Genomic DNA, 11121 nt, shown 5'->3' with positions numbered 1-11121 from the left:
GATTGCCAACGCAGAGAAGACGGATATGTTCTTGTTTACTTAGAAATACAAGGTCCAAAGTTTGACTAGGCCTAAGCTAGGAAGGGTGACCCTGCAGGAGAAACGATGCACAAAATATCTAGTAATCAATCTAGATGGTAAGTTATCATGGTAGCTGCACGTGGGGAAGAGAGTGTAGACGGCCTTGGCGATAATTTCTGTATGTAAAAGAATGCTGAAGTGAACGTGGGGCTTCTCGTTCTCTCTCTCTCTCTCTCATTAGGTATTTTCAGCGATTGTAAAGCCAATGCTATACTATAGAGTCAGTTTTTAGTGGACAGCCGCAAAAAAAAAGAAGCTATCTCAAAATATGGTAGGAGCAAGCCTACAAATCACTCGCAGCTCTGAAACAGATCTAGAAAGCAGCAATAAATGTGCTTCCTGCACCATACACTAGCACAGAGCTGAGAGCGACAAACAAAAACTTTTTTCTGAACTAATCGACACTCTAGAATTTCCATTAATCTGGATAGTGAGGCAATCGATGGATATGATTTGGATTTTGAACTTGCCAGAAGCGGCTGAGCGGAAGGAAATGAAGGAATAACCAGCACCAAGGTAGACCAAATTTTAACGTTAATAAAACTCAGCAAAAGCGACAGAGAACCAAGTTTTTATAGGTGTTTGTTCCGGCCTTAAAACATTCCGTCTGTGCCCGAATATTTTCCTAAAACTTGGAACGTTTTTTCTGACGGCTAGCAGCTCAAACTCCTCGCACTCACGCCTTTTTGTCTCTGCTTTTTATTCCGCTTTTTTCTTCCTGTAAAGGCGTCTTGCTTCTTTTTTCAGCTCGTGCTAGCATTTACACGGTATTTCTATTGTTTTTGTCCCAGGCCAGTTGGCAGCGTTTTCGCTTTCGATTGAAACGCGGAATACGTAATGTGTTTGTTGTAGCAGTGCTTCGCCCTTTTCAATAGGCGCGACCACTCACAAATTGTTATCTATATCCTATAACGGGGGTCCAAGGAAATTTGCAGTTTTACCAGAGGTGGACCAGAGAGGAAGGTGGGTTTGAAGTGTTGGATGCCCATTGCAATTGAAAAGAGGGCTGATGTCATATCGGGACACGTTACAAGCAGGACATATACTATGTATAACGGGGTTAAATCATTGTAGGTAAGAGCTTACACTGTTATAGAATTTCCATCGAAGCTGGGCTAGTGGTATCCTTAATCTATCTTAATATTCAATTTGTCCGGTTAACTTGTTCAGGGATTGGTAGCTGTTGGAAGGAAAGGTTGGTGGGGGGGGGGGGGGAGTCTATTGCCAAGTTGGCTGATGATCACTTTAGCGTCTTCCAAGTGAAAGTTGCTGCGATTAAGGATGTGGTGGATTAAGGCGCTACTAAGGTTAGGGAATTAAATATTTATTTTGACCTCGCTTGCGATGGCATCGAATTATTTATAATTAAGATTATCTGGGTCCTGGGACATAGTGATATCCCGGGAAACTGTCAAGCGGATCTCTTAGCCCGCATCGGTACAACTGAACCGGAAGAAGATGGCTGTAGGTATTTCGAGATTCCGCGGGTCACCTGTGGTTTGCTCCTGCAAAGATGAGCCTCGAGCCAGATCAGCACAATTTGGGCGAGCATGACCTCTTGCAGAATAGCAAGATTTTTCTGGCCGAAATTGGATGACAGGAGGAGGTCTGCCGAAATAAATGGGTTCACTAAGGCTCACCTATCAACGGTCATTAGGGTTTTGACAGGGCACTGTCTCATGGGAATCCATGCGGTACGTCTCAATATACTGGAAACTCCATCCTGCTATAATTGTATGGAGAATGATGAGGTGGAATCATGAAATCACTTTATGCTTGATTGCCCAGCTTTTGCCAGAACTAGGCGAACGCACTTCGGTCGCGACTAACTTGCATCTCCGTAGGATTTATCCAAGATTGAGATCGGTAACATTCGGAAATTTATAGTTGCCTCGCAACGATTCTCTGAGTAGCTATAGCTACGTCACCTTTATTTTATTGTATGTGGTATCACAACGGACTCTCATGTTGTCCAAGTGAGCTTCACCTATAAGGGCAGCTACCACCTAACCTAACCTAGCCTACTGCTAAATTCTTTTTCTTCGTATTTCCAAGCACTGATATCAACTCTTTTTTTTTTTTTTGAGGGGGGGGCTGAAAAATGCCTCATGCACCATTATTGCTACCGCCGAAGCAACCGTGTGTCCGTAGACTAAAAAACTGCCCCGTTTTGGAACCGTCGCCCACCCCGGTACCACTTTCTCATTACTTCAGGGTGGTGTTCCATTTTTCTCATCTTTTAAGAGCCTACTGTTGTCCCTGCTTCCAGGTTCCCGCAATTTGCTCTGAGTGTCGATTTAGTCGCCATTGCTTCGCATGCGCATTTCCCTGCGCTCCCTCTCAGCATCGATCAGGCGTGTCAGTACTATAAATGCCACTTTGCTCACTGTAATCCAGCACTCTTTCCTGTTGCACATTTGTGATACCAAATTTCTCGTGGTAGGTTCCTCCTCAAAGACTCTATGCAAGGCGAGACTTTCCTCGTGGAAACGGGGGCAGTGGAACATGACGTGTTCTGCGTTTTCTATCTCCTTGGTACACATTGGGCAATGAGGATCTTCCTCTATCCTACGTTTCCATAAATACTCTTTGAAACCGCAATGTCCACCTATAATCTGCGTGAGATTGTAGTTCAGTTCGCCGTGCTTCCGCTCATTCCAATGAGCTACATTCCAAACTAGCGTGAATGTCCACCGCCCTTTAATCGAGGCCTCCCACCGTTCTTGCCACTTAGCTATTGTTTGTGTCCTTGCTCTTTTCTTGGCTTCTTCAGATGGTCGCTCGATATTAGTGTTATACAGATCGGTCATTTCGCTTACCAATAAGTCCACTGGGATTTTCCGGGTTAGAGACATGATCACGTCGTCAGACACCGTCCGATAAGCACTTTTTATTCTTAAAGCAGCAAGTTGGTACGCTGCTAATATATATTTTTGATGGGTCCGTTTAGATCCATACCACACTGGTGCTGCGTATAGTATTATTGAGCTGGTTACTGTAGACAATATCAACTCAACTATAACTTAGTCACTGATAGACTACATATGGTGAGAAAAGCATCAACAATTTAAATCAGAATAAAATTATTGATAATAATTTTCATCAGATTGGCTAGATTTGTATGTACCAAGAAAAACATGCAACTGCAAAAACTTCAAAGAGTACCTCGATATACGTCACCGTTTGATATTTCATTTTAAAATATAACGGTAATGACTATCGGCATCTCTTGCTTCAAATCATTAAAACTTGTTTTTTCATAACCTTAGAACTGGCATCAAAACTCCTAAGAAGCCTTTAACTTTGCTTCATTCAAGCGCAGATTCATTGCCAATAAAACTCGTGACATGCATAAAAGCCATACTTGTAAAAATATGATATTATTAAAATTTATGTGCGCAATTTGCACTTTAGCTTATATATGGCTTGTATGTGTGTATGTATGGGTAAGGCGTTGCTTTGATGCTACTGCTACTACTATAGCGTTCGGTTAAAGTTTTGATACTTGTCAAGCATTTGCTTAGCAATTTTTATTGAAGTGGAAAATTAGCAATGCTTAAATATTTTAGTGCTAATGAAAGTGTTTTAATATTCACAAACAAGAAGCGTTGGTTGTGATTAATCAAAACTGAAGTGCCATATTTAAGTTCGTTATTATTTTAACTTTCATAGTTCAAAGATTATGATGAATATTTCACTAGAATTCATAAAAGAAAGTGCAATGCATAGCGACAAAATGAAAGAAAATAAAAATGCCTATGTATATTCTGCTATGCACTGATAAGCATAACTTAATGCTTGTGTCTATGAAATTAAGCAGATGACTCACATCATCAGCTAAATAATTGCAATTTGCAGATCACTTATCGTTTATTACACATATGTATGTATCAGGGATGCACCTTAACGTTAAGCTAATCGTTTATCAAAAAATTTCCACCGTTTCCGTTGAAACACTTCGAAATATTACCGATAAAGGAATTATCAAGATAAATTGTATCTCGTTTTTAACCGAAACGAAAAGCTTTCGTTAACGTTAAAACGTTAACAAAAACGTGATACTTTATGTTTGAATTGTGCTGGCAATGCTATAGCCATGATGAAGCCGTAAGGTGGTAACAGCGAGCGGACATACACACACAAACTTCATGTAATTTGTTTGTGTAATTCGTTGGTGGTAATGTCAAAAATACTCTGAGAAATGTTCGTACTGTCAAAATTCATGAGAAAAGTTGCGATCAGCTTGGCTAAAGCTTTCACCTTTAATGACTCCGCCATCAATCAGCTTTGCCAGCATTGTTTGAAATTAATTATCAACATAAACGATTTGATTTCGTTTTGATATGGCAGAAAACGAAACAAAATCATTTCGTTAATTTGACGTTCTTAACGTTAATAAACGAAACGAAATGACTTTGTTTCGTTTATTAACGTTAATTATCGTAACGAAATGATATCGGTTCGTTGGTTAAGCATGCCTGGTATGTATGTACGTTGCATATGTTTTGTGTGTGACAGGGCGTATACGTAATGTGTACAGTCTTTATCAAACACAAAAAGGTGGACGTGGTATATACGTAGGATGCCGGCCTACCATACCGAAGGTCCTTAGTTCATTCAGTGGACGAATTAACACCAAAACACTTTCAAACAAGTTTTTTAAGTGGGGTCGCCCCAAGGAAGTGTCTCGATTTCATGGCTCTGCGTTAGCCGACAGAACGGGCTCTCTCGATTCTCAGGCGAAAAAAAAATACAAAAAATTTACACCTTGATATATCTCAATATTAAAAAAACAAAAAAAAAAAGAAATACATGCACGGCGCCATATTCACCGAACAGATTTTAGGCCGAGCTTCTCTTCCAAATTTCGTCGTGCTCCTTTTAATTTTTCTTAATTTTTCCTAAACATTGGCAAATGGAGATTCCATGTTTTGTGCCGCCTATGAATGGCATCTGCAAGGCAGATGAATTTTCACTGAAAAGCTTTTCATCGCTCAAATATATTCGGAGTTTTTACCAAACCACTGCCGAGGTCAGAGCCCGCTTAGAAAAACTTTTTTTTCCAAATTAGAAAAAACGTTTGCCAATTATTTCGATATTGCTTCCAACAGGCGGTTCTATTGTTTTCCAAGCGGAAATATTAGCCGTAACCAAAGCAGTAGAAACACGAGAAGATAAAAGCTTAAGCTGCAGCCGCGTTAACTTTTATATTGACAGTCAAGCAGCAATTTAGGCAATAATCTCGCATAGCACATCATCTACATGCATGTTAGAGTATAAGCAGTCTCTGGAGAGAATCGGGACAGGGAGAAGCATACATCTAAATTGGGTCCCGGGGCATATGGGAATAGATGGGAATGAAAGAGCAGATGAACTAACTAAAAAGGGCGCATCCCTTGAAGCTTGCTCCGTAGGCGTCCCAGTTAGACTGGGGGAGATTAAGAGAAGGCGATAGGTGGGTGCACATGATCGACCAAGCGGAAAAGGCTTCGGTTCATACGCGGGGCTGTAAAGTGTCGAAGGTTAAGTGTAAGTCTTACAACTTTAGACTAACAAAGTTGCTTCTATCATTAAAAAGAGGGGACTCTAGACTCATGACGGATAACATGACTGGACACTGCTTTCTGGCGTCATATGCCTTTAAATTAGGCTTGGTAAGTGATAGCATATGTAGGAAGTGCGGTTTGGAGGAGGAAACGATCGAGCACGTTTTGTGCTCGTGCCAGCCTAAGACTCCAGCTATTAGGAGTCATACAGCAGTCAGATTTAGAAACAGCTAGTGGCTTAAGTCCTAAGAAGCTTCTAGTATTTGCCAAGAGGACATATATCCTGGTTTTTGATAGGGTTTTCCGGTTTGGTTGTTAAAACAAACTTCTGATAACACTACGGACTCATTCAATATTTGTGAGGTCCTCATGGACCGGCCAGTTCAGCCCAACCTAATCTAACCTTTCCCTTGTAAAGTGCACCAAAATAGCTCACATTTAAGTTTATTATTTTCGTTTTCACATGAACTGAAACTTACCTTATTGTTCATTGTAATATTAAATGAAAATATTAAAAACTTTATTTACGAGCTCAGCTTGATCCAATTAAAATAGCATAAAGTTTATAATGAAAGCTTCCCGGCTAAAATGTCACGTACGTGAATATTCATAATGAAGCGTTGTTTTAAACTACAAACTTTGTATGAAATAAATCACGTTAAATAAAATGTAGCGTTATTAAGGTTAGTGTTTGACAAAGTTCAACAAATGCTTGAATATATGAAATACTCTAAACAAAATTTGAAATTAATCGTCATTTTAACACAATGTCAAAAATGCAATATGAAAATGCTTTGATAAAGTTTAAAAATAAGAACACTTACATAAATTAGTAAGCCAAACCGCAGAAACTACAAAACAAAGTAAAATTTTTAATAACATTCTACACTCGGGAGATTTTCTGTTGTGTTTGTCACACTTCAAACGCGCTTACAACAACCACTGACTAACTAACCCTGTACAAATGTACAACTCAATATTCCATCGTCCCATCAACAGCTGGCAACGTAAGCAATTTCGCAGCTGCCAAACTTCAAATTATAATTAAAATGCTTGCAGCTGTGAAAGAATAACAAAACGACGACAAACAAATGACAGATAGGGCAATGGAACTCTTTTTTGTTTGTGTTTGTGTTTGTGTGTTTGCAAGTTGTGTTACACAGCACTGCACTGAAACAACAAAATGTGTTAGGGAAATAAGTAACTGTGTCTAAGTTCGGGTATATCGGAACATTATATACTCAGCGTGAGCTTCAATTGTACATTTCATTTCAGATAAATAAATTTTCTACATAACACGTAGCACCGTCCATTTAAAATAAAAATGTCTCCCGATTTCCTCTTACAATAAAACCTGATAAGTGAAACTCATTGATTCAAAACTATTTTTTGCTAAGATATAGCTTATTATTCTAGTCTACGACCCTTTTAAATTTGTTTTATATCTAAGTTGCCGTGGGCTTTAACCGATCCCACCCATTTTTACTAGAAATATTTTCTGCTATACGGAAAATATGTGTACACAATTTCATTGCGATCCGTTAATTTTTCTTCGAGTTATGGATATCCAACCATAGGAAAGTGCTTAAACATAAAAGGGGCGGTGCCAAGCCCATTTTTCAAAATTTGAAGTTCTTCCTATTTATTGTTATACATACACTGGGAAATGAAATACCATTGATATAAAGATCTTTTTTGCAAAGATATAGCTTATTTTATTCGTCCACGACCCTTTTAAAAATCTTTTATATAAAAGTTGGCGTGGTCCTTAACCGATTTCATAAATTTTTCATCAAAGCATTCCTTATAGTAAAAGCAACCTCTTTGCCCAATTTTATTACGATAGGTTTAATGAGTTTTGATATATGATTAATAATATTTGTAAAATAGATTTCATCACAAGTGGGCGGTGCCATGCCCATTTCTAAATTTTTTTCAAATTTTTAACAAGAGTCTCAATATCAGTCCACACGTCAAATTTCAACATTCTAGGTGTATTATTTACTAAATAATCAGGTTTTTTGTGTTTTCCAAAATGTTATATATATAAAAAGTGGGCGTGGTTATCGTCCGATTTCGCTCATTTTCAATACCAATCTATTCTGGGTCAGATAAGCTCGTGCACCAAATTTGGTGAAGATATCTCAATATCTACTCAAGTTATCGTGTTAACGGGCAGACGGACGGACGGACGGACGGACGATCGGACGGATGGTCGGACGGACATGACTCAATCAAATTTTTTTTCGATACTGATGATTTGGATATATGGAAGTCTATATCTATCTCGATCCATTTATACCTGAACAACCAACCGTTATCCAATCAAAGTTAATATACTCTGTGTGCAAAAAACGCTGAGTATAAAAATATGCAATGCCGCAGCGGAGTGTCATTTTGCGGTTACTCATACGCCATGGCTTCCAACCCCAACACTCGTTATACAAAGAGAGAATGACGTGAAAAGAAACGCGAAAAAAAAGAAAAATGTTGTATTATTATGGAGTTTGGTTTAGAAGTCTCTTGCGTCGCCACTTATTGTGTTGTGCTTTGTACGGCAGTGAATAAATGACGATATGAAATTTGTGACCACAATGGCACAGTTGGCTGACAGTTATGCAGTTTGTTTGTTTAAGTCCACTTTATAACCAATGACTTTTCAACTCTTCTTATCTGTATTATGCCTGTTGCGCTTTTCATGCATTTAAAAAGTACAACTGAATTTATTGCGCTGTGTTATGAAATTGTTGTAGATATTTAAATTCAATTTTCTAAGTAAATTAGTTTTAATATTATTATTATTATTTTAATTTGGCCTCGATGCACTGCAACCTTTATTTAGATTTATTCTGTTTGATCTTTCAGCATGTTACTCTATATGAGGACTTTTAATATATTTAAATATCTCGTCAGACTTTTCACTCCATATCACGAAAGGACTAAGATTCAATTCTCCTAGAAAGGAACTTATCTACCTTGCCAAGACGATGCATTGGCAAAGAATGTGTACCCGTGTTTCATTCTCCAGCCCACAAAAGCGACAGTCGGTGAAGTGTAGCAAACTTTGGTGATATCCTGTTAGTGACAGCTTTCCTACCTAGAAGGATCAGTCATATGTGTCCCAAAGACTACAGGCCTATTAACTTTCCATCATTTCTGCTCAAAATTTTGAGATACTGATAAATGTGTACATAAAGTCAAATGCGGATGAGAAACTGTATTCCACAATACAACATGTGTACACTAAAGGAAGCTTGATAGATGCGGCACTGCATAGGAAGATTACAAACATAGAAAACGCCCTGTAATATGAAAAGTATGGCTTAGGAATCTTCATAGGCATTGCAGGGGCTTTCAGCAATGTCCCTAAACGGGCAGTCTTAGATCGTCTTAAATACAGTGAAGTAAATCTACTCATAAAAAGATGTATCGGCCGCATGTTAAATTGCAGGAATATTACTTCGCAATGGGGGTTGTATAAGCGCACAAAATCAGCACGCCGCAGGGCGCGGTGTTATCAACTCTGCTGGTGAAGCTGGTCATCAATTAACTACTAAGATGGATTGGGGAGAGATCCGTCAAGCTTGCAGCGAACGCAGATGACATTGCAATCGGCACAATTGTAAAGTGCCTTCGAACAACAAGCTATTTGATATATCGGGTTGAGTTGACCGCCAATGCGGAAAAGACGGATATAGTCTTGTTAACTAAGAGATACAAGGTTCCAAATTGGACTATGCCTATGCTAGAGGGTGCAACCCTACAAGAAAAACCTTGTACAAAATATCGAGGAATTATTCTAGATCTTGTCGTGGAAGCACAACAAGGAGGAGAGAGTGAGGAAGGCCTCGACGGTACTTTATGCATGTAAAGAATAGTAAGGGGTACGTAGGGCCTATCGCTATCTCTCTCTCAGTTGGTATTTATAGTGATTGTAACCCCTATCTAGTATGGGATGATCGTTGTTTGGTAGATAGTCAAAGAACAAGGAACCCATTCAAAAAATTAAGGGAGTATGAACGACATCAATGCAAAGCATTACGGGTACCCTTAAAAAACCCCAATGGATGCACCTATAGACCTGGTGGAAAAACACAAATCATTAACAACTGCAACGAGTATCAGTGCCCCACGGCAGCTTTAGTGCGGACCATACGCTCAAAGCGTCATTATTTACAAACTACCTGATTCTGTATTTGAGCTTCGAAATGGTGGATGGTTGGCGCAGGGGTGCCCAAATGGCGGACGAGACGATGCACGTGTACACCAATGGTTCCAAAATGAACAAATGAACTGATCGGGAAATAAACAGATCCCACAAGTTTTCAGATGACTGTAGCGTTTTTCAGGCGGAGGTAGCAGCCGAAACCAAAGCCGTAGAAACACTGGAGGAGATCGCAAAAATTTGCACATTGACAGTCAAGCAGGAATTATAGTGATAATCTCGCGTAGTACAGCATCTACAAGTATCTTACAGTGTAAGTTGAGTAAGGACAGAATCGGGACAGGGAGAAGCATACATCTATATTGGGTTCTAGGGCATATGGGAATGAAAAAGTGGATGAACCAACTAAAAACGGCGCATATCTTGGAGCTTGCTCCGTAGACGTCCCAATTAGATTGGGCGAGATTAAGAGAAGGGAAATTGCACATGATCAACCAAGCAGAAAAGGCGACAACACAAGCGTGGGGCTGTGAATTGTCAAAGATCATGTTTAGGTCTTACAACTTAAGACTAATAAAATTACTCTTATCATTAAAAAAGCAGGATTTTTGACTCACGACGGGTATTCTGACTCAAGATTTTCTTCTGCCTTCACGTGCCTTCAAAACTGCCTTGGCGGCAGATGTAGAAAGTGCGGGTTGGAGAAGGAAACTATCCAGCACGTTTTGTGCTCGTGCCCTGCGCTTTCTTGGCTAAGACTTCAGCTATAAAGAGTGACACAGTTATCAGATCAAGAAGCAACAAGTGGAAAAGGTCCTAGAAAGCTTCTAGGTTTAAGCACGAGGACGGAAGTATTTTATAACATAGGTACTGGTTTTTGATAAGGTTTTTCAGTTTGGTCATTAAAAAACATTGCAGTAACACTACGGACACATTAAGTCTATATGAGGGCCTCACGAAGCGGCCATTTCAACCTAACCCAACACTTTATACTTTACTGCCTTAAAAAATTGCTTATATATATCAACCACGTTTGAAGTGTAAAGTGACAACTTAATGGAGGGAAAGTTTAAACTTGGAAGTTAGAAGGTGTCGTATCCTGTCATCGAGTTACAAGATACTACCTTAACGTTGCGCATCAAAAAGTTAATCCAAATAAGGTAAATTCGAAGAGCACCATATGCTGCCTGAGTTAGAGAGTACTTTCCTGTAATTTACCAATAAGCGATTGTTTTAAGCGAATATTCTGCTCAGGAAATATGAACGACATCTGAGAAATAAAGCAATGGTCGGACAGAGCTTACTGCATTTGAAACAGTGCGCCATCAA

The sequence above is a fragment of the Eurosta solidaginis genome, chromosome 5 (assembly GCF_040869045.1).
Source record: "Eurosta solidaginis isolate ZX-2024a chromosome 5, ASM4086904v1, whole genome shotgun sequence".
In the NCBI taxonomy this organism is placed as follows: Eukaryota; Metazoa; Arthropoda; class Insecta; order Diptera; family Tephritidae; genus Eurosta; species Eurosta solidaginis.
The sequence above is the reverse complement of the archived record's forward strand: the minus strand, read 5'-3'. Positions refer to the sequence as shown.